Source organism: Astatotilapia calliptera, chromosome 3, assembly GCF_964374335.1.
Source record: "Astatotilapia calliptera chromosome 3, fAstCal68.1, whole genome shotgun sequence".
Taxonomy (NCBI): Eukaryota; Metazoa; Chordata; class Actinopteri; order Cichliformes; family Cichlidae; genus Astatotilapia; species Astatotilapia calliptera.
Genome location: NC_137424.1, coordinates 22254294 through 22277047, shown reverse-complemented (window position 1 = coordinate 22277047; position 22754 = coordinate 22254294). Strand labels below are relative to the sequence as shown.

At 57.8% G+C, this 22754-nt stretch overlaps 11 non-coding genes and 1 pseudogene across 11 annotated transcripts; all 12 read left to right on the top strand.

Moving 5' to 3' along the window:
- The first annotated feature begins 346 nt into the window (after positions 1-346).
- LOC145427593 (5S ribosomal RNA) lies at positions 347-465 on the top strand. Its single transcript, XR_013908135.1, has one exon. It is a non-coding gene; the product is annotated as a 5S ribosomal RNA (ribosomal RNA).
- Positions 466-2035: 1570 nt separating this feature from the next.
- Positions 2036-2154, top strand: LOC145427399 (5S ribosomal RNA). Its single transcript, XR_013908021.1, has one exon. It is a non-coding gene; the product is annotated as a 5S ribosomal RNA (ribosomal RNA).
- A 1174-nt stretch (positions 2155-3328) lies between these two features.
- On the top strand, positions 3329-3447 carry LOC145427388 (5S ribosomal RNA). Its single transcript, XR_013908020.1, has one exon. It is a non-coding gene; the product is annotated as a 5S ribosomal RNA (ribosomal RNA).
- A 2790-nt stretch (positions 3448-6237) lies between these two features.
- LOC145427377 (5S ribosomal RNA) lies at positions 6238-6356 on the top strand. Its single transcript, XR_013908019.1, has one exon. It is a non-coding gene; the product is annotated as a 5S ribosomal RNA (ribosomal RNA).
- A 2790-nt stretch (positions 6357-9146) lies between these two features.
- On the top strand, positions 9147-9265 carry LOC145426643 (5S ribosomal RNA). The gene has a single exon (XR_013907353.1). It is a non-coding gene; the product is annotated as a 5S ribosomal RNA (ribosomal RNA).
- A 2276-nt stretch (positions 9266-11541) lies between these two features.
- On the top strand, positions 11542-11660 carry LOC145427366 (5S ribosomal RNA). The gene has a single exon (XR_013908017.1). It is a non-coding gene; the product is annotated as a 5S ribosomal RNA (ribosomal RNA).
- Positions 11661-13976: 2316 nt separating this feature from the next.
- LOC145426642 (5S ribosomal RNA) lies at positions 13977-14095 on the top strand. The gene has a single exon (XR_013907352.1). It is a non-coding gene; the product is annotated as a 5S ribosomal RNA (ribosomal RNA).
- Positions 14096-16494: 2399 nt separating this feature from the next.
- On the top strand, positions 16495-16613 carry LOC145426581 (5S ribosomal RNA). The gene has a single exon (XR_013907291.1). It is a non-coding gene; the product is annotated as a 5S ribosomal RNA (ribosomal RNA).
- An 895-nt stretch (positions 16614-17508) lies between these two features.
- On the top strand, positions 17509-17627 carry LOC145427423 (5S ribosomal RNA; annotated as a pseudogene).
- Positions 17628-18882: 1255 nt separating this feature from the next.
- Positions 18883-19001, top strand: LOC145427019 (5S ribosomal RNA). The gene has a single exon (XR_013907743.1). It is a non-coding gene; the product is annotated as a 5S ribosomal RNA (ribosomal RNA).
- Positions 19002-20178: 1177 nt separating this feature from the next.
- LOC145426727 (5S ribosomal RNA) lies at positions 20179-20297 on the top strand. Its single transcript, XR_013907443.1, has one exon. It is a non-coding gene; the product is annotated as a 5S ribosomal RNA (ribosomal RNA).
- A 1368-nt stretch (positions 20298-21665) lies between these two features.
- On the top strand, positions 21666-21784 carry LOC145426512 (5S ribosomal RNA). The gene has a single exon (XR_013907222.1). It is a non-coding gene; the product is annotated as a 5S ribosomal RNA (ribosomal RNA).
- The last annotated feature ends 970 nt before the right edge of the window (positions 21785-22754 follow it).

Below are 22754 nucleotides of genomic sequence, written 5' to 3'. Positions count from 1 at the left end.
CTGTGGCTTCTGGCTGAGGCCACTTACACCACACCAGGGCCTGTGGCTCTTGCTCAGGCCACTCACATCACACCAGGCCCTGCGCTTCTGGCCGAGGCCATCTTCACCAAACCAGGCCCTGTGCTGCTAGCTGTGGCCATGTACAACACACCAGGCCCTGTGCTGGTTCCTGAGGCCATCTTCAACAATCCAGGGCCTGTGCTGTTAGATAAATGCTAAACTGAGCCTTTGGGTTAGGGTATTATGCAAACATGCAGGTATGGTTAAAGGATTGTCTTCGTAACTTCAGGTACTTGCCACCTAATCAGTTGAATCCATAAATTGAGACATTGTGCTGGGGCCAGCAGCTTACGGCCATACCACCCTGAGCACGCCCGACCTCGTCTGATCTCGGAAGCTAAGCAGGGCTGGGCTTGGTTAGTACTTGGATGGGAGACCGCCTGGGAATACCTGGTGCTGTAAGCCTTTCATTTTCATGCCATTGAACCGCTTTTGATCCAGAGAAGGGGTGTATTAAAAGACCAAAAGCAGCTGCCCATTAATGAGGGCACATTAACGACATTGCTTTTGGCTGTTTTCCAATGTCTTGTGCTGCTAGCTGATGCCACCTACACCACACCAGGGCCTGAGTGACTAGCTGGGGCCACGTACACCACATCAGGGCCTGTGGCTGCTGGCTGAGGCCACTTACACCACACCAGGGCCTGTGGCTGCTGGCTGAGGCCACTTACACCACACCAGGGCCTGTGGCTGCTGGCTGAGGCCACCTACACCACACCAGGGCCTTAGTTGCTATTGAGGCCAATTACACCACAACAGGGTCTGTGGCTCTTGCTCAGGCCACTTACACCACACCAGGGCCTGTGGCACTGGCTGAGGCCACTTACACCACACCAGGACCTGTGGCTCTGGCTGAGCCCACTTACACCACACCAGGGCCTGTGGCTGCTGGCTGAGGCCACTTACACCACACCAGGGCCTGTGGCTGCTGGCTGAGGCCACTTACACCACACCAGGGCCTGTGGCTGCTGGCTGAGGCCACTTACACCACACCAGGGCCTGTGGCTGCTGGCTGAGGCCACTTACACCACACCAGGGCCTGTGGCACTGGCTGAGGCCACTTACACCACACCAGGACCTGTGGCTCTGGCTGAGGCCACTTACACCACACCCGGACCTGTGGCTCTGGCTGAGGCCACTTACACCACACCAGGGCCTGTGGCTGCTGGCTGAGGCCACTTACACCACACCAGGGCATTAGTTGCTATTGAGGCCACTTACACCACACCAGGGCCTGTGGCTGCTGGCTGAGGCCACCTACACCACACCAGGGCATTAGTTGCTATTGAGGCCAATTACACCACACCAGGGTCTGTGGCTCTTGCTCAGGCCACTTACACCACACCAGGGCCTGTGGCACTGGCTGAGGCCACTTACACCACACCAGGACCTGTGGCTCTGGCTGAGGCCAATTACACCACACCAGGGCCTGTGGCTGCTGGCTGAGGCCACTTACACCACACCAGGGCCTGTGGCTTCTGGCTGAGGCCACTTACACCACACCAGGGCCTGTGGCACTGGCTGAGGCCACTTACACCACACCAGGACCTGTGGCTCTGGCTGAGGCCACTTACACCACACCAGGGCCTGTGGCTGCTGGCTGAGGCCACTTACACCACACCAGGGCCTGTGGCTGCTGGCTGAGGCCACTTACACCACACCAGGGCCTGTGGCTGCTGGCTGAGGCCACTTACACCACACCAGTGCCTGTGGCTTCTGGCTCAGGCCACTCACATCACACCAGGCCCTGTGCTGCTAGCTGTGGCCATGTACAACACACCAGGCCCTGTGCTGGTTCCTGAGGCCATCTTCAACAATCCAGGGCCTGTGCTGTTAGATAAATGCTAAACTGAGCCTTTGGGTTAGGGTATTGTGCAAACATGCAGGTATGGTTAAAGGATTGTCTTCGTAACTTCAGGTACTTGCCACCTAATCAGTTGAATCCATAAATTGAGACATTGTGCTGGGGCCAGCAGCTTACGGCCATACCACCCTGAGCACGCCCGACCTCGTCTGATCTCGGAAGCTAAGCAGGGCTGGGCTTGGTTAGTACTTGGATGGGAGACTACCTGGGAATACCTGGTGCTGTAAGCCTTTCATTTTCATGTCATTGAACCGCTTTTGATCCAGAGAAGGGGTGTATTAAAAGACCAAAAGCAGCTGCCCATTAATGAGGGCACATTAACGACATTGCTTTTGGCTGTTTTCCAATGTCTTGTGCTGCTAGCTGATGCCACCTACACCACACCAGGGCCTGAGTGACCGGCTGGGGCCACTTACACCACATCAGGGCCTGTGGCTGCTGGCTGAGGCCACTTACACCACACCAGGGCCTGTGGCTGCTGGCTGAGGCCACTTACACCACACCAGGGCATTAGTTGCTATTGAGGCCAATTACACCACACCAGGGTCTGTGGCACTGGCTGAGGCCACTTACACCACACCAGGGCCTGTGGCTGCTGGCTGAGGCCACTTACACCACACCAGGGCCTGTGGCTGCTGGCTGAGGTCACTTACACCACACCAGGGCATTAGTTGCTATTGAGGCCCCTTACACCACACCAGTGCCTGTGGCTTCTGGCTGAGGCCACTTACACCACACCAGGGCCTGTGGCTCTTGCTCAGGCCACTTACACCACACCAGGGCCTGTGGCTGCTGGCTGAGGCCACTTACACCACACCAGGGCCTGTGGCTGCTGGCTGAGGCCACTTACACCACACCAGGGCATAAGTTGCTATTGAGGCCAATTACACCACACCAGGGTCTTTGGCTCTTGCTCAGGCCACTTACACCACACCAGGGCCTGTGGCACTGGCTGAGGCCACTTACACCACACCAGGGCCTGTGGCTCTGGCTGAGGCCACTTACACCACACCAGGGCCTGTGGCTGCTGGCTGAGGCCACTTACACCACACCAGTGCCTGTGGCTTCTGGCTGAGGCCACTTACACCACACCAGGGCCTGTGGCTCTTGCTCAGGCCACTCACATCACACCAGGCCCTGCGCTTCTGGCCGAGGCCATCTTCACCAAACCAGGCCCTGTGCTGCTAGCTGTGGCCATGTACAACACACCAGGCCCTGTGCTGGTTCCTGAGGCCATCTTCAACAATCCATGGCCTGTGCTGTTAGATAAATGCTAAACTGAGCCTTTGGGTTAGGGTATTATGCAAACATGCAGGTATGGTTAAAGGATTGTCTTCGTAACTTCAGGTACTTGCCACCTAATCAGTTGAATCCATAAATTGAGACATTGTGCTGGGGCCAGCAGCTTACGGCCATACCACCCTGAGCACGCCCGACCTCGTCTGATCTCGGAAGCTAAGCAGGGCTGGGCTTGGTTAGTACTTGGATGGGAGACTACCTGGGAATACCTGGTGCTGTAAGCCTTTCATTTTCATGTCATTGAACCGCTTTTGATCCAGAGAAGGGGTGTATTAAAAGACCAAAAGCAGCTGCCCATTAATGAGGGCACATTAACGACATTGCTTTTGGCTGTTTTCCAATGTCTTGTGCTGCTAGCTGATGCCACCGACACCACACCAGGGCCTGAGTGACCGGCTGGGGCCACTTACACCACATCAGGGCCTGTGGCTGCTGGCTGAGGCCACTTACACCACACCAGGGCCTGTGGCTGCTGGCTGAGGCCACTTACACCACACCAGGGCATTAGTTGCTATTGAGGCCAATTACACCACACCAGGGTCTGTGGCTCTTGCTCAGGCCACTTACACCACACCAGGGCCTGTGGCACTGGCTGAGGCCACTTACACCACACCAGGGCCTGTGGCTGCTGGCTGAGGCCACCTACACCACACCAGGGCATTAGTTGCTATTGAGGCCAATTACACCACACCAGGGTCTGTGACTCTTGCTCAGGCCACTTACACCACACCAGGGCCTGTGGCACTGGCTGAGGCCACTTACACCACACCAGGGCCTGTGGCTGCTGGCTGAGGCCACTTACACCACACCAGGGCCTGTGGCTGCTGGCTGAGGTCACTTACACCACACCAGGGCCTGTGGCTGCTGGCTGAGGGCACTTACACCACACCAGTGCCTGTGGCTTCTGGCTGAGGCCACTTACACCACACCAGGGCCTGTGGCTCTTGCTCAGGCCACTTACACCACACCAAGGCCTGTGGCTGCTGGCTGAGGCCACTTACACCACACCAGGGCCTGTGGCTCTTGCTCAGGCCACTTACACCACACCAGGGCCTGTGGCACTGGCTGAGGCCACTTACACCACACCAGGGCCTGTGGCTGCTGGCTGAGGCCACCTACACCACACCAGGGCATTAGTTGCTATTGAGGCCAATTACACCACACCAGGGTCTGTGACTCTTGCTCAGGCCACTTACACCACACCAGGGCCTGTGGCACTGGCTGAGGCCACTTACACCACACCAGGGCCTGTGGCTGCTGGCTGAGGCCACTTACACCACACCAGGGCCTGTGGCTGCTGGCTGAGGTCACTTACACCACACCAGGGCCTGTGGCTGCTGGCTGAGGGCACTTACACCACACCAGTGCCTGTGGCTTCTGGCTGAGGCCACTTACACCACACCAGGGCCTGTGGCTGCTGGCTCAGGCCACTTACACCACACCAGGGCCTGTGGCTGCTGGCTGAGGCCACTTACACCACACCAGGGCCTGTGGCTGCTGGCTGAGGCCACTTACACCACACCAGGGCATTAGTTGCTATTGAGGCCCCTTACACCACACCAGGGCCTGTGGCACTGGCTGAGGCCACTTACACCACACCAGGGCCTGTGGCTGCTGGCTGAGGCCACATACACCACAACAGGGCATTAGTTGCTATTGAGGCCAATTACACCACACCAGGGTCTGTGGCTCTTGCTCAGGCCACTTACACCACACCAGGGCCTGTGGCTGCTGGCTGAGGCCACTTACACCACACCAGGGCCTGTGGCTGCTGGCTGAGGCCACTTACACCACACCAGGGCATTAGTTGCTATTGAGGCCACTTACACCACACCAGGGCCTGTGGCTGCTGGCTGAGGCCACTTACACCACACCAGGGCATAAGTTGCTATTGAGGCCAATTACACCACACCAGGGTCTTTGGCTCTTGCTCAGGCCACTTACACCACACCAGGGCCTGTGGCACTGGCTGAGGTCACTTACACCACACCAGTGCCTGTGGCTGCTGGCTGAGGGCACTTACACCACACCAGTGCCTGTGGCTTCTGGCTGAGGCCACTTACACCACACCAGGGCCTGTGGCTGCTGGCTCAGGCCACTTACACCACACCAGGGCCTGTGGCTGCTGGCTGAGGCCACTTACACCACACCAGGGCCTGTGGCTGCTGGCTGAGGCCACTTACACCACACCAGTGCCTGTGGCTGCTGGCTGAGGCCACTTACACCACACCAGGGCATTAGTTGCTATTGAGGCCCCTTACACCACACCAGGGCCTGTGGCACTGGCTGAGGCCACTTACACCACACCAGGGCCTGTGGCTGCTGGCTGAGGCCACATACACCACAACAGGGCATTAGTTGCAATTGAGGCCAATTACACCACACCAGGGTCTGTGGCTTTTGCTCAGGCCACTTACACCACACCAGGGCCTGTGGCACTGGCTGAGGCCACTTACACTACACCAGGGCCTGTGGCTCTGGCTGAGGCCACTTACACCACACCAGGGCCTGTGGCTGCTGGCTGAGGCCACTTACACCACACCAGGGCCTGTGGCTGCTGGCTGTGGCCACTTACACCACACCAGGGCCTGTGGCTGCTGGCTGAGGCCACTTACACCACACCAGGGCCTGTGGCTGCTGGCTGAGGCCACTTACACCACACCAGTGCCTGTGGCTTCTGGCTGAGGCCACTTACACCACACCAGGGCCTGTGGCTCTTGCTCAGGCCACTCACATCACACCAGGCCCTGCGCTTCTGGCCGAGGCCATCTTCACCAAACCAGGCCCTGTGCTGCTAGCTGTGGCCATGTACAACACACCAGGCCCTGTGCTGGTTCCTGAGGCCATCTTCAACAATCCATGGCCTGTGCTGTTAGATAAATGCTAAACTGAGCCTTTGGGTTAGGGTATTATGCAAACATGCAGGTATGGTTAAAGGATTGTCTTCGTAACTTCAGGTACTTGCCACCTAATCAGTTGAATCCATAAATTGAGACATTGTGCTGGGGCCAGCAGCTTACGGCCATACCACCCTGAGCACGCCCGACCTCGTCTGATCTCGGAAGCTAAGCAGGGCTGGGCTTGGTTAGTACTTGGATGGGAGACTACCTGGGAATACCTGGTGCTGTAAGCCTTTCATTTTCATGTCATTGAACCGCTTTTGATCCAGAGAAGGGGTGTATTAAAAGACCAAAAGCAGCTGCCCATTAATGAGGGCACATTAACGACATTGCTTTTGGCTGTTTTCCAATGTCTTGTGCTGCTAGCTGATGCCACCGACACCACACCAGGGCCTGAGTGACCGGCTGGGGCCACTTACACCACATCAGGGCCTGTGGCTGCTGGCTGAGGCCACTTACACCACACCAGGGCCTGTGGCTGCTGGCTGAGGCCACTTACACCACACCAGGGCATTAGTTGCTATTGAGGCCAATTACACCACACCAGGGTCTGTGGCTCTTGCTCAGGCCACTTACACCACACCAGGGCCTGTGGCACTGGCTGAGGCCACTTACACCACACCAGGGCCTGTGGCTGCTGGCTGAGGCCACCTACACCACACCAGGGCATTAGTTGCTATTGAGGCCAATTACACCACACCAGGGTCTGTGACTCTTGCTCAGGCCACTTACACCACACCAGGGCCTGTGGCACTGGCTGAGGCCACTTACACCACACCAGGGCCTGTGGCTGCTGGCTGAGGCCACTTACACCACACCAGGGCCTGTGGCTGCTGGCTGAGGTCACTTACACCACACCAGGGCCTGTGGCTGCTGGCTGAGGGCACTTACACCACACCAGTGCCTGTGGCTTCTGGCTGAGGCCACTTACACCACACCAGGGCCTGTGGCTCTTGCTCAGGCCACTTACACCACACCAAGGCCTGTGGCTGCTGGCTGAGGCCACTTACACCACACCAGGGCCTGTGGCTCTTGCTCAGGCCACTTACACCACACCAGGGCCTGTGGCACTGGCTGAGGCCACTTACACCACACCAGGGCCTGTGGCTGCTGGCTGAGGCCACCTACACCACACCAGGGCATTAGTTGCTATTGAGGCCAATTACACCACACCAGGGTCTGTGACTCTTGCTCAGGCCACTTACACCACACCAGGGCCTGTGGCACTGGCTGAGGCCACTTACACCACACCAGGGCCTGTGGCTGCTGGCTGAGGCCACTTACACCACACCAGGGCCTGTGGCTGCTGGCTGAGGTCACTTACACCACACCAGGGCCTGTGGCTGCTGGCTGAGGGCACTTACACCACACCAGTGCCTGTGGCTTCTGGCTGAGGCCACTTACACCACACCAGGGCCTGTGGCTGCTGGCTCAGGCCACTTACACCACACCAGGGCCTGTGGCTGCTGGCTGAGGCCACTTACACCACACCAGGGCCTGTGGCTGCTGGCTGAGGCCACTTACACCACACCAGGGCATTAGTTGCTATTGAGGCCCCTTACACCACACCAGGGCCTGTGGCACTGGCTGAGGCCACTTACACCACACCAGGGCCTGTGGCTGCTGGCTGAGGCCACATACACCACAACAGGGCATTAGTTGCTATTGAGGCCAATTACACCACACCAGGGTCTGTGGCTCTTGCTCAGGCCACTTACACCACACCAGGGCCTGTGGCTGCTGGCTGAGGCCACTTACACCACACCAGGGCCTGTGGCTGCTGGCTGAGGCCACTTACACCACACCAGGGCATTAGTTGCTATTGAGGCCACTTACACCACACCAGGGCCTGTGGCTGCTGGCTGAGGCCACTTACACCACACCAGGGCATAAGTTGCTATTGAGGCCAATTACACCACACCAGGGTCTTTGGCTCTTGCTCAGGCCACTTACACCACACCAGGGCCTGTGGCACTGGCTGAGGTCACTTACACCACACCAGTGCCTGTGGCTGCTGGCTGAGGGCACTTACACCACACCAGTGCCTGTGGCTTCTGGCTGAGGCCACTTACACCACACCAGGGCCTGTGGCTGCTGGCTCAGGCCACTTACACCACACCAGGGCCTGTGGCTGCTGGCTGAGGCCACTTACACCACACCAGGGCCTGTGGCTGCTGGCTGAGGCCACTTACACCACACCAGTGCCTGTGGCTGCTGGCTGAGGCCACTTACACCACACCAGGGCATTAGTTGCTATTGAGGCCCCTTACACCACACCAGGGCCTGTGGCACTGGCTGAGGCCACTTACACCACACCAGGGCCTGTGGCTGCTGGCTGAGGCCACATACACCACAACAGGGCATTAGTTGCAATTGAGGCCAATTACACCACACCAGGGTCTGTGGCTTTTGCTCAGGCCACTTACACCACACCAGGGCCTGTGGCACTGGCTGAGGCCACTTACACTACACCAGGGCCTGTGGCTCTGGCTGAGGCCACTTACACCACACCAGGGCCTGTGGCTGCTGGCTGAGGCCACTTACACCACACCAGGGCCTGTGGCTGCTGGCTGTGGCCACTTACACCACACCAGGGCCTGTGGCTGCTGGCTGAGGCCACTTACACCACACCAGGGCCTGTGGCTGCTGGCTGAGGCCACTTACACCACACCAGTGCCTGTGGCTTCTGGCTGAGGCCACTTACACCACACCAGGGCCTGTGGCTCTTGCTCAGGCCACTCACATCACACCAGGCCCTGCGCTTCTGGCCGAGGCCATCTTCACCAAACCAGGCCCTGTGCTGCTAGCTGTGGCCATGTACAACACACCAGGCCCTGTGCTGGTTCCTGAGGCCATCTTCAACAATCCAGGGCCTGTGCTGTTAGATAAATGCTAAACTGAGCCTTTGGGTTAGGGTATTATGCAAACATGCAGGTATGGTTAAAGGATTGTCTTCGTAACTTCAGGTACTTGCCACCTAATCAGTTGAATCCATAAATTGAGACATTGTGCTGGGGCCAGCAGCTTACGGCCATACCACCCTGAGCATGCCCGACCTCGTCTGATCTCGGAAGCTAAGCAGGGCTGGGCTTGGTTAGTACTTGGATGGGAGACTACCTGGGAATACCTGGTGCTGTAAGCCTTTCATTTTCATGTCATTGAACCGCTTTTGATCCAGAGAAGGGGTGTATTAAAAGACCAAAAGCAGCTGCCCATTAATGAGGGCACATTAACGACATTGATTTTGGCTCTTTTCCAATGTCTTGTGCTGCTAGCTGATGCCACCTACACCACACCAGGGCCTGAGTGACCGGCTGGGGCCACTTACACCACATCAGGGCCTGTGGCTGCTGGCTGAGGCCACCTACACCACACCAGGGCATTAGTTGCTATTGAGGCCAATTACACCACACCAGGGTCTGTGACTCTTGCTCAGGCCACTTACACCACACCAGGGCCTGTGGCACTGGCTGAGGCCACTTACACCACACCAGGGCCTGTGGCTGCTGGCTGAGGCCACTTACACCACACCAGGGCCTGTGGCTGCTGGCTGAGGTCACTTACACCACACCAGGGCCTGTGGCTGCTGGCTGAGGGCACTTACACCACACCAGTGCCTGTGGCTTCTGGCTGAGGCCACTTACACCACACCAGAGCCTGTGGCTCTTGCTCAGGCCACTTACACCACACCAGGGCCTGTGGCTGCTGGCTGAGGCCACTTACACCACACCAGGGCCTGTGGCACTGGCTGAGGCCACTTAAACCACACCAGGGCCTGTGGCTGCTGGCTGAGGCCACCTACACCACACCAGGGCATTAGTTGCTATTGAGGCCAATTACACCACACCAGGGTCTGTGACTCTTGCTCAGGCCACTTACACCACACCAGGGCCTGTGGCACTGGCTGAGGCCACTTACACCACACCAGGGCCTGTGGCTGCTGGCTGAGGCCACTTACACCACACCAGGGCCTGTGGCTTCTGGCTGAGGCCACTTACACCACACCAGGGCCTGTGGCTGCTGGCTCAGGCCACTTACACCACACCAGGGCCTGTGGCTGCTGGCTGAGGCCACTTACACCACACCAGGGCCTGTGGCTGCTGGCTGAGGCCACTTACACCACACCAGTGCCTGTGGCTGCTGGCTGAGGCCACTTACACCACACCAGGGCATTAGTTGCTATTGAGGCCCCTTACACCACACCAGGGCCTGTGGCACTGGCTGAGGCCACTTACACCACACCAGGGCCTGTGGCTGCTGGCTGAGGCCACCTACACCACACCAGGGCATTAGTTGCTATTGAGGCCAATTACACCACACCAGGGTCTGTGGCTCTTGCTCAGGCCACTTACACCACACCAGGGCCTGTGGCACTGGCTGAGGCCACTTACACTACACCAGGGCCTGTGGCTCTGGCTGAGGCCACTTACACCACACCAGGGCCTGTGGCTGCTGGCTGAGGCCAATTACACCACACCAGGGTCTGTGGCTCTTGCTCAGGCCACTTACACCACACCAGGGCCTGTGGCACTGGCTGAGGCCACTTACACTACACCAGGGCCTGTGGCTCTGGCTGAGGCCACTTACACCACACCAGGGCCTGTGGCTGCTGGCTGAGGCCACTTACACCACACCAGGGCCTGTGGCTGCTGGCTGAGGTCACTTACACCACACCAGGGCATTAGTTGCTATTGAGGCCCCTTACACCACACCAGTGCCTGTGGCTTCTGGCTGAGGCCACTTACACCACACCAGGGCCTGTGGCTCTTGCTCAGGCCACTTACACCACACCAGGGCCTGTGGCTGCTGGCTGAGGCCACTTACACCACACCAGGGCCTGTGGCTGCTGGCTGAGGCCACTTACACCACACCAGGGCATAAGTTGCTATTGAGGCCAATTACACCACACCAGGGTCTTTGGCTCTTGCTCAGGCCACTTACACCACACCAGGGCCTGTGGCACTGGCTGAGGCCACTTACACCACACCAGGGCCTGTGGCTCTGGCTGAGGCCACTTACACCACACCAGGGCCTGTGGCTGCTGGCTGAGGCCACTTACACCACACCAGTGCCTGTGGCTTCTGGCTGAGGCCACTTACACCACACCAGGGCCTGTGGCTCTTGCTCAGGCCACTCACATCACACCAGGCCCTGCGCTTCTGGCCGAGGCCATCTTCACCAAACCAGGCCCTGTGCTGCTAGCTGTGGCCATGTACAACACACCAGGCCCTGTGCTGGTTCCTGAGGCCATCTTCAACAATCCATGGCCTGTGCTGTTAGATAAATGCTAAACTGAGCCTTTGGGTTAGGGTATTATGCAAACATGCAGGTATGGTTAAAGGATTGTCTTCGTAACTTCAGGTACTTGCCACCTAATCAGTTGAATCCATAAATTGAGACATTGTGCTGGGGCCAGCAGCTTACGGCCATACCACCCTGAGCACGCCCGACCTCGTCTGATCTCGGAAGCTAAGCAGGGCTGGGCTTGGTTAGTACTTGGATGGGAGACTACCTGGGAATACCTGGTGCTGTAAGCCTTTCATTTTCATGTCATTGAACCGCTTTTGATCCAGAGAAGGGGTGTATTAAAAGACCAAAAGCAGCTGCCCATTAATGAGGGCACATTAACGACATTGCTTTTGGCTGTTTTCCAATGTCTTGTGCTGCTAGCTGATGCCACCTACACCACACCAGGGCCTGAGTGACCGGCTGGGGCCACTTACACCACATCAGGGCCTGTGGCTGCTGGCTGAGGCCACTTACACCACACCAGGGCCTGTGGCTGCTGGCTGAGGCCACTTACACCACACCAGGGCATTAGTTGCTATTGAGGCCAATTACACCACACCAGGGTCTGTGGCTCTTGCTCAGGCCACTTACACCACACCAGGGCCTGTGGCACTGGCTGAGGCCACTTACACCACACCAGGGCCTGTGGCTGCTGGCTGAGGCCACCTACACCACACCAGGGCATTAGTTGCTATTGAGGCCAATTACACCACACCAGGGTCTGTGACTCTTGCTCAGGCCACTTACACCACACCAGGGCCTGTGGCACTGGCTGAGGCCACTTACACCACACCAGGGCCTGTGGCTGCTGGCTGAGGCCACTTACACCACACCAGGGCCTGTGGCTGCTGGCTGAGGTCACTTACACCACACCAGGGCCTGTGGCTGCTGGCTGAGGGCACTTACACCACACCAGTGCCTGTGGCTTCTGGCTGAGGCCACTTACACCACACCAGGGCCTGTGGCTCTTGCTCAGGCCACTTACACCACACCAAGGCCTGTGGCTGCTGGCTGAGGCCACTTACACCACACCAGGGCCTGTGGCTCTTGCTCAGGCCACTTACACCACACCAGGGCCTGTGGCACTGGCTGAGGCCACTTACACCACACCAGGGCCTGTGGCTGCTGGCTGAGGCCACCTACACCACACCAGGGCATTAGTTGCTATTGAGGCCAATTACACCACACCAGGGTCTGTGACTCTTGCTCAGGCCACTTACACCACACCAGGGCCTGTGGCACTGGCTGAGGCCACTTACACCACACCAGGGCCTGTGGCTGCTGGCTGAGGCCACTTACACCACACCAGGGCCTGTGGCTGCTGGCTGAGGCCACTTACACCACACCAGGGCATTAGTTGCTATTGAGGCCACTTACACCACACCAGGGCCTGTGGCTGCTGGCTGAGGCCACTTACACCACACCAGGGCATAAGTTGCTATTGAGGCCAATTACACCACACCAGGGTCTTTGGCTCTTGCTCAGGCCACTTACACCACACCAGGGCCTGTGGCACTGGCTGAGGTCACTTACACCACACCAGTGCATGTGGCTGCTGGCTGAGGGCACTTACACCACACCAGTGCCTGTGGCTTCTGGCTGAGGCCACTTACACCACACCAGGGCCTGTGGCTGCTGGCTCAGGCCACTTACACCACACCAGGGCCTGTGGCTGCTGGCTGAGGCCACTTACACCACACCAGGGCCTGTGGCTGCTGGCTGAGGCCACTTACACCACACCAGTGCCTGTGGCTGCTGGCTGAGGCCACTTACACCACACCAGGGCATTAGTTGCTATTGAGGCCCCTTACACCACACCAGGGCCTGTGGCACTGGCTGAGGCCACTTACACCACACCAGGGCCTGTGGCTGCTGGCTGAGGCCACATACACCACAACAGGGCATTAGTTGCAATTGAGGCCAATTACACCACACCAGGGTCTGTGGCTTTTGCTCAGGCCACTTACACCACACCAGGGCCTGTGGCACTGGCTGAGGCCACTTACACTACACCAGGGCCTGTGGCTCTGGCTGAGGCCACTTACACCACACCAGGGCCTGTGGCTGCTGGCTGAGGCCACTTACACCACACCAGGGCCTGTGGCTGCTGGCTGTGGCCACTTACACCACACCAGGGCCTGTGGCTGCTGGCTGAGGCCACTTACACCACACCAGGGCCTGTGGCTGCTGGCTGAGGCCACTTACACCACACCAGTGCCTGTGGCTTCTGGCTGAGGCCACTTACACCACACCAGGGCCTGTGGCTCTTGCTCAGGCCACTCACATCACACCAGGCCCTGCGCTTCTGGCCGAGGCCATCTTCACCAAACCAGGCCCTGTGCTGCTAGCTGTGGCCATGTACAACACACCAGGCCCTGTGCTGGTTCCTGAGGCCATCTTCAACAATCCAGGGCCTGTGCTGTTAGATAAATGCTAAACTGAGCCTTTGGGTTAGGGTATTATGCAAACATGCAGGTATGGTTAAAGGATTGTCTTCGTAACTTCAGGTACTTGCCACCTAATCAGTTGAATCCATAAATTGAGACATTGTGCTGGGGCCAGCAGCTTACGGCCATACCACCCTGAGCATGCCCGACCTCGTCTGATCTCGGAAGCTAAGCAGGGCTGGGCTTGGTTAGTACTTGGATGGGAGACTACCTGGGAATACCTGGTGCTGTAAGCCTTTCATTTTCATGTCATTGAACCGCTTTTGATCCAGAGAAGGGGTGTATTAAAAGACCAAAAGCAGCTGCCCATTAATGAGGGCACATTAACGACATTGATTTTGGCTCTTTTCCAATGTCTTGTGCTGCTAGCTGATGCCACCTACACCACACCAGGGCCTGAGTGACCGGCTGGGGCCACTTACACCACATCAGGGCCTGTGGCTGCTGGCTGAGGCCACCTACACCACACCAGGGCATTAGTTGCTATTGAGGCCAATTACACCACACCAGGGTCTGTGACTCTTGCTCAGGCCACTTACACCACACCAGGGCCTGTGGCACTGGCTGAGGCCACTTACACCACACCAGGGCCTGTGGCTGCTGGCTGAGGCCACTTACACCACACCAGGGCCTGTGGCTGCTGGCTGAGGTCACTTACACCACACCAGGGCCTGTGGCTGCTGGCTGAGGGCACTTACACCACACCAGTGCCTGTGGCTTCTGGCTGAGGCCACTTACACCACACCAGAGCCTGTGGCTCTTGCTCAGGCCACTTACACCACACCAGGGCCTGTGGCTGCTGGCTGAGGCCACTTACACCACACCAGGGCCTGTGGCTCTTGCTCAGGCCACTTACACCACACCAGGGCCTGTGGCACTGGCTGAGGCCACTTAAACCACACCAGGGCCTGTGGCTGCTGGCTGAGGCCACCTACACCACACCAGGGCATTAGTTGCTATTGAGGCCAATTACACCACACCAGGGTCTGTGACTCTTGCTCAGGCCACTTACACCACACCAGGGCCTGTGGCACTGGCTGAGGCCACTTACACCACACCAGGGCCTGTGGCTGCTGGCTGAGGCCACTTACACCACACCAGGGCCTGTGGCTGCTGGCTGAGGTCACTTACACCACACCAGGGCCTGTGGCTGCTGGCTGAGGGCACTTACACCACACCAGTGCCTGTGGCTTCTGGCTGAGGCCACTTACACCACACCAGGGCCTGTGGCTGCTGGCTCAGGCCACTTACACCACACCAGGGCCTGTGGCTGCTGGCTGAGGCCACTTACACCACACCAGGGCCTGTGGCTGCTGGCTGAGGCCACTTACACCACACCAGTGCCTGTGGCTGCTGGCTGAGGCCACTTACACCACACCAGGGCATTAGTTGCTATTGAGGCCCCTTACACCACACCAGGGCCTGTGGCACTGGCTGAGGCCACTTACACCACACCAGGGCCTGTGGCTGCTGGCTGAGGCCACCTACACCACACCAGGGCATTAGTTGCTATTGAGGCCAATTACACCACACCAGGGTCTGTGGCTCTTGCTCAGGCCACTTACACCACACCAGGGCCTGTGGCACTGGCTGAGGCCACTTACACTACACCAGGGCCTGTGGCTCTGGCTGAGGCCACTTACACCACACCAGGGCCTGTGGCTGCTGGCTGAGGCCACTTACACCACACCAGGGCCTGTGGCTGCTGGCTGAGGCCACTTACACCACACCAGGGCCTGTGGCTGCTGGCTGAGGCCACTTACACCACACCAGGGCCTGTGGCTGCTGGCTGAGGCCACTTACACCACACCAGTGCCTGTGGCTTCTGGCTGAGGCCACTTACACCACACCAGGGCCTGTGGCTCTTGCTCAGGCCACTCATATCACACCAGACCCTGTGGCTCTGGCTGAGGCCACTTACACCACACCAGGGCCTGTGGCTCTGGCTGAGGCCACTTACACCACATCAGGGCCTGTGGCTGCTGGATGAGGCGACTTACACCACACCAAGGGCCTGTGGCTGCTGGCTGAGGCCACCTACACCACACCAGGGCCTGTGGCTGCTGGCTGAGGCCACTTACACCACACCAAGGGCCTGTGGCTGCTGGCTGAGGCCACATACACAACACCATGGCCTTTTTTGCTTCTGAGGCCACTTACACCACACCAGGGCCTGTGGCTGCTGGCTGAGGCCACATACACCACACCAGGGCCTTAGTTGCTATTGAGGCCAATTACACCACACCAGGGCCTGTTGCTCTTGCTCAGGCCACTTACACCACACCAGGGCCTGTGGCTCTTGCTCAGGCCACTTACTCCACACCAGGGCCTGTGGCTCTTGCTCAGGCCACTCATATCACACCAGGCCCTGTGCTTCTGGCCGAGGCCATCTTCACCAAACCAGGCCCTGTGCTGCTAGCTGTGGCCATGTACAACACACCAGGCCCTGTTCTGGTTCCTGAGGCCATCTTCAACAATCCAGGGCCTGTGCTGTTGGATAAATGCTAAACTGAGCCTTTGGGTTAGGGTATTATGCAAACATGCAGGTATGGTTATAGGATTGTCTTCGTAACTTCAGGTACTTGCCACCTAATCAGTTGAATCCATAAATTGAGACATTGTGCTGGGGCCAGCAGCTTACGGCCATACCACCCTGAGCACGCCCGACCTCGTCTGATCTCGGAAGCTAAGCAGGGCTGGGCTTGGTTAGTACTTGGATGGGAGACTTCCTTGGAATACCTAGTGCTGTAAGCCTTTCATTTTCATGTCATTGAACCGCTTTTGATCCAGAGAAGGGGTGTATTAAAAGACCAAAAGCAGCTGCCCATTAATGAGGGCACATTAACGACATTGCTTTTGGCTGTTTTCCAATGTCTTGTGCTGCTAGCTGATGCCACTTACACCACACCAGGGCCAGAGTGACCGGCTGGGGCCACTTACACCACACCAGGGCCTGTGGCTGCTGGCTGAGGCCACCTACACCACACCAGGGCCTTACTTGCTATTGAGGCCAATTACACCACACCAGGGTCTGTGGCTCTTGCTCAGGCCACTTACACCACACCAGGGCCTGTGGCTGCTGGATGAGGCGACTTACACCACACCAAGGCCTGTGGCTGCTGGATGAGGCCACTTACACAACACCAGGGCCTTAGTTGCTATTGAGGCCACTTACACCACACCAGGGCCTGTGGCTCTGGCTGAGGCCACTTACACCACACCACGGCCTTATTTGCTTCTGAGGCCACTTACACCACACCAGGGCCTGTGGCTCTGGCTGAGGCCACTTACACCACACCAGGGCCTGTGGCTCTTGCTCAGGCCACTTACACCACACCAGGGCCTGTGGCTCTTGCTCAGGCCACTCATATCACACCAGGCCCTGTGCTTCTGGCCGAGGCCATCTTCACCAAACCAGGCCCTGTGCTGCTAGCTGTGACCATGTACAACACACCAGGCCCTGTTCTTGTTCCTGAGGCCATCTTCAACAATCCAGGGCCTGTGCTGTTGGATAAATGCTAAACTGAGCCTTTGGGTTAGGGTATTATGCAAACATGCAGGTATGGTTATAGGATTGTCTTCGTAACTCCAGGTACTTGCCACCTAATCACTTGAATCCATAAATTGAGACATTGTGCTGTGGCCAGCAGCTTAGGGCCATACCACCCTGAGCATGCCCGACCACGTCTGATCTCGGAAGCTAAGCAGGGCTGTTCTTGGTTAGTACTTGGATGGGAGACTTCCTTGGAATACCAGGTGCTGTAAGCCTTTCATTTTCATGTCTTTGAACCGCTTTTGATCCAGAGAAGGGGTGTATTAAAAGACCAAAAGCAGCTGCCCATTAATGAGGGCACATTAACGACATTGCTTTTGGCTGTTTTCCAATGTCTTGTGCTGCTAGCTGATGCCACCTACACCACACCAGGGCCTGAGTGACCGGCTGGGGCCACTTACACCACATCAGGGCCTGTGGCTGCTGGCTGAGGCCACTTACACCACACCAGGGCCTGTGGCTGCTGGCTGAGGCCACTTACACCACACCAGGGCATTAGTTGCTATTGAGGCCAATTACACCACACCAGGGTCTGTGGCTCTTGCTCAGGCCACTTACACCACACCAGGGCCTGTGGCACTGGCTGAGGCCACTTACACCACACCAGGGCCTGTGGCTGCTGGCTGAGGCCACTTACACCACACCAGGGCCTGTGGCTGCTGGCTGAGGCCACTTACACCACACCAGGGCCTGTGGCTGCTGGCTGAGGGCACTTACACCACACCAGTGCCTGTGGCTTCTGGCTGAGGCCACTTACACCACACCAGTGCCTGTGGCTCTTGCTCATGCCACTTACACCACACCAGGGCCTGTGGCTGCTGGCTGAGGGCACTTACACCACACCAGTGCCTGTGGCTGCTGGCTGAGGCCACTTACACCACACCAGGGCATTAGTTGCTATTGAGGCCACTTACACCACACCAGGGCCTGTGGCTGCTGGCTGAGGCCACATACACAACACCAGGGCCTTAGTTGCTATTGAGGCCAATTACACCACACCAGGGCCTGTGGCACTGGCTGAGGTCACTTACACCACACCAGGGCCTGTGGCTGCTGGCTGAGGCCACTTACACCACACAAGGGCCTGTGGCTGCTGGCTGAGGCCACCCACACCACACCAGGGCCTGTGGCTGCTGGCTGAGGCCACTTACACCACACCAGGGCCTGTGGCTCTTGCTCAGGCCACTCATATCACACCAGACCCTGTGCTTCTGGCCGAGGCCATCTTCACCAAACCAGGCCCTGTGCTGCTTGCTGTGGCCATGTACAACACACCAGGCCCTGTGCTGGTTCCTGAGGCCATCTTCAACAATCCAGGGCCTGTGCTGTTAGATAAATGCCAAACTGAGCCTTTGGGTTAGGGTATTATGCAAACATGCAGGTATGGTTATAGGATTGTCTTCGTAACTTCAGGTACTTGCCACCTAATCAGTTGAATCCATAAATTGAGACATTGTGCTGGGGCCAGCAGCTTACGGCCATACCACCCTGAGCACGCCCGACCTCGTCTGATCTCGGAAGCTAAGAAGGGCTGGGCTTGGTTAGTACTTGGATGGGAGACTGCCTGGGAATACCTGGTGCTGTAAGCCTTTCATTTTCATGTCATTGAACCGCTTTTGATCCAGAGAAGGGGTGTATTAAAAGACCAAAAGCAGCTGCCCATTAATGAGGGCACATTAACGACACTGCTTTTGGCTGTTTTCCAATGTCTTGTGCTGCTAGCTGATGCCACCTACACCACACCAGGGCCTGAGTGACCGGCTGGGGCCACTTACACCACATCAGGGCCTGTGGCTCTGGCTGAGGCCACTTACACCACACCAGGGCCTGTGGCTCTGGCTGAGGCCACTTACACCACATCAGGGCCTGTGGCTGCTGGATGAGGCGACTTACACCACACCAAGGGCCTGTGGCTGCTGGCTGAGGCCACCCACACCACACCAGGGCCTGTGGCTGCTGGCTGAGGCCACTTACACCACACCAGGGCCTGTGGCTCTTGCTCAGGCCACTCATATCACACCAGACCCTGTGGCTCTGGCTGAGGCCACTTACACCACACCAGGGCCTGTGGCTCTGGCTGAGGCCACTTACACCACATCAGGGCCTGTGGCTGCTGGATGAGGCGACTTACACCACACCAAGGGCCTGTGGCTGCTGGCTGAGGCCACCCACACCACACCAGGGCCTGTGGCTGCTGGCTGAGGCCACTTACACCACACCAAGGGCCTGTGGCTGCTGGCTGAGGCCACATACACAACACCACGGCCTTATTTGCTTCTGAGGCCACTTACACCACACCAGGGCCTGTGGCTGCTGGCTGAGGTCACATACACCACACCAGGGCCTTAGTTGCTATTGAGGCCAATTACACCACACCAGGGCCTGTTGCTCTTGCTCAGGCCACTTACACCACACCAGGGCCTGTGGCTCTTGCTCAGGCCACTTACTCCACACCAGGGCCTGTGGCTCTTGCTCAGGCCACTCATATCACACCAGGCCCTGTGCTTCTGGCCGAGGCCATCTTCACCAAACCAGGCCCTGTGCTGCTAGCTGTGGCCATGTACAACACACCAGGCCCTGTTCTGGTTCCTGAGGCCATCTTCAACAATCCAGGGCCTGTGCTGTTGGATAAATGCTAAACTGAGCCTTTGGGTTAGGGTATTATGCAAACATGCAGGTATGGTTATAGGATTGTCTTCGTAACTTCAGGTACTTGCCACCTAATCAGTTGAATCCATAAATTGAGACATTGTGCTGGGGCCAGCAGCTTACGGCCATACCACCCTGAGCACGCCCGACCTCGTCTGATCTCGGAAGCTAAGCAGGGCTGGGCTTGGTTAGTACTTGGATGGGAGACTTCCTTGGAATACCTGGTGCTGTAAGCCTTTCATTTTCATGTCATTGAACCGCTTTTGATCCAGAGAAGGGGTGTATTAAAAGACCAAAAGCAGCTGCCCATTAATGAGGGCACATTAACGACATTGCTTTTGGCTGTTTTCCAATGTCTTGTGCTGCTAGCTGATGCCACTTACACCACACCAGGGCCTGAGTGACCGGCTGGGGCCACTTACACCACATCAGGGCCTGTGGTTGCTGGCTGAGGCCACTTACACCACACCAGGGCCTGTGGCTGCTGGCTGAGGCCACCTACACCACACCAGGGCCTTACTTGCTATTGAGGCCAATTACACCACACCAGGGTCTGTGGCTCTTGCTCAGGCCACTTTTACCACACCAGGGCCTGTGGCTGCTGGATGAGGCGACTTACACCACACCAAGGCCTGTGGCTGCTGGATGAGGCCACTTACACCACACCAGGGCCTTAGTTGCTATTGAGGCCACTTACACCACACCAGGGCCTGTGGCTCTGGCTGAGGCCACTTACACCACACCACGGCCTTATTTGCTTCTGAGGCCACTTACACCACACCAGGGCCTGTGGCTCTGGCTGAGGCCACTTACACCACACCAGGGCCTGTGGCTCTTGCTCAGGCCACTTACTCCACACCAGGGCCTGTGGCTCTTGCTCAGGCCACTCCTATCACACCAGGCCCTGTGGCTGCTGGCCGAGGCCACTTACACCACACCAGGGCATTAGTTGCTATTGAGGCCACTTACACCACACCAGGGCCTGTGGCTGCTGGCTGAGGCCACCTACACCACACCAGGGCATTAGTTGCTATTGAGGCCAATTACACCACACCAGGGTCTGTGGCTCTTGCTCAGGCCACTTACACCACACCAGGGCCTGTGGCACTGGCTGAGGCCACTTACACCACACCAGGGCCTGTGGCTGCTGGCTGAGGCCACTTACACCACACCAGTGCCTGTGGCTTCTGGCTGAGGCCACTTACACCACACCAGGGCCTGTGGCTGCTGGCTGAGGCCACTTACACCACACCAGTGCCTGTGGCTTCTGGCTGAGGCGACTTAGACCACACCAGGGCCTGTGGCTCTTGCTCAGGCCACTCACATCACACCAGGCCCTGCGCTTCTGGCCGAGGCCATCTTCACCAAACCAGGCCCTGTGCTGCTAGCTGTGGCCATGTACAACACACCAGGCCCTGTGCTGGTTCCTGAGGCCATCTTCAACAATCCAGGGCCTGTGCTGTTAGATAAATGCTAAACTGAGCCTTTGGGTTAGGGTATTATGCAAACATGCAGGTATGGTTAAAGGATTGTCTTCGTAACTTCAGGTACTTGCCACCTAATCAGTTGAATCCATAAATTGAGACATTTTGCTGGGGCCAGCAGCTTACGGCCATACCACCCTGAGCACGCCCGAACTCGTCTGATCTCGGAAGCTAAGCAGGGCTGGGCTTGGTTAGTACTTGGATGGGAGACTACCTGGGAATACCTGGTGCTGTAAGCCTTTCATTTTCATGTCATTGAACCGCTTTTGATCCAGAGAAGGGGTGTATTAAAAGACCAAAAGCAGCTGCCCATTAATGAGGGCACATTAACGACATTGCTTTTGGCTGTTTTCCAATGTCTTGTGCTGCTAGCTGATGCCACCTACACCACACCAGGGCCTGAGTGACCGGCTGGGGCCACTTACACCACATCAGGGCCTGTGGCTGCTGGCTGAGGCCACTTACACCACACCAGGGCCTGTGGCTGCTGGCTGAGGCCACTTACACCACACCAGGGCATTAGTTGCTATTGAGGCCAATTACACCACACCAGGGTCTGTGGCTCTTGCTCAGGCCACTTACACCACACCAGGGCCTGTGGCACTGGCTGAGGCCACTTACACCACACCAGGGCCTGTGGCTGCTGGCTGAGGCCACTTACACCACACCAGGGCCTGTGGCTGCTGGCTGAGGCCACTTACACCACACCAGGGCCTGTGGCTGCTGGCTGAGGCCACTTACACCACACCAGGGCATTAGTTGCTATTGAGGCCACTTACACCACACCAGGGCCTGTGGCTGCTGGCTGAGGCCACCTACACCACACCAGGGCATTAGTTGCTATTGAGGCCAATTACACCACACCAGGGTCTGTGGCTCTTGCTCAGGCCACTTACACCACACCAGGGCCTGTGGCACTGGCTGAGGCCACTTACACCACACCAGGGCCTGTGGCTCTGGCTGAGGCCACTTACACCACACCAGGGCCTGTGGCTGCTGGCTGAGGCCACTTACACCACACCAGGGCCTGTGGCTGCTGGCTGAGGCCACTTACACCACACCAGTGCCTGTGGCTTCTGGCTGAGGCCACTTACACCACACCAGGGCCTTAGTTGCTATTGAGGCCAATTACACCACACCAGGGTCTGTGGCTCTTGCTCAGGCCACTTACACCACACCAGGGCCTGTGGCACTGGCTGAGGCCACTTA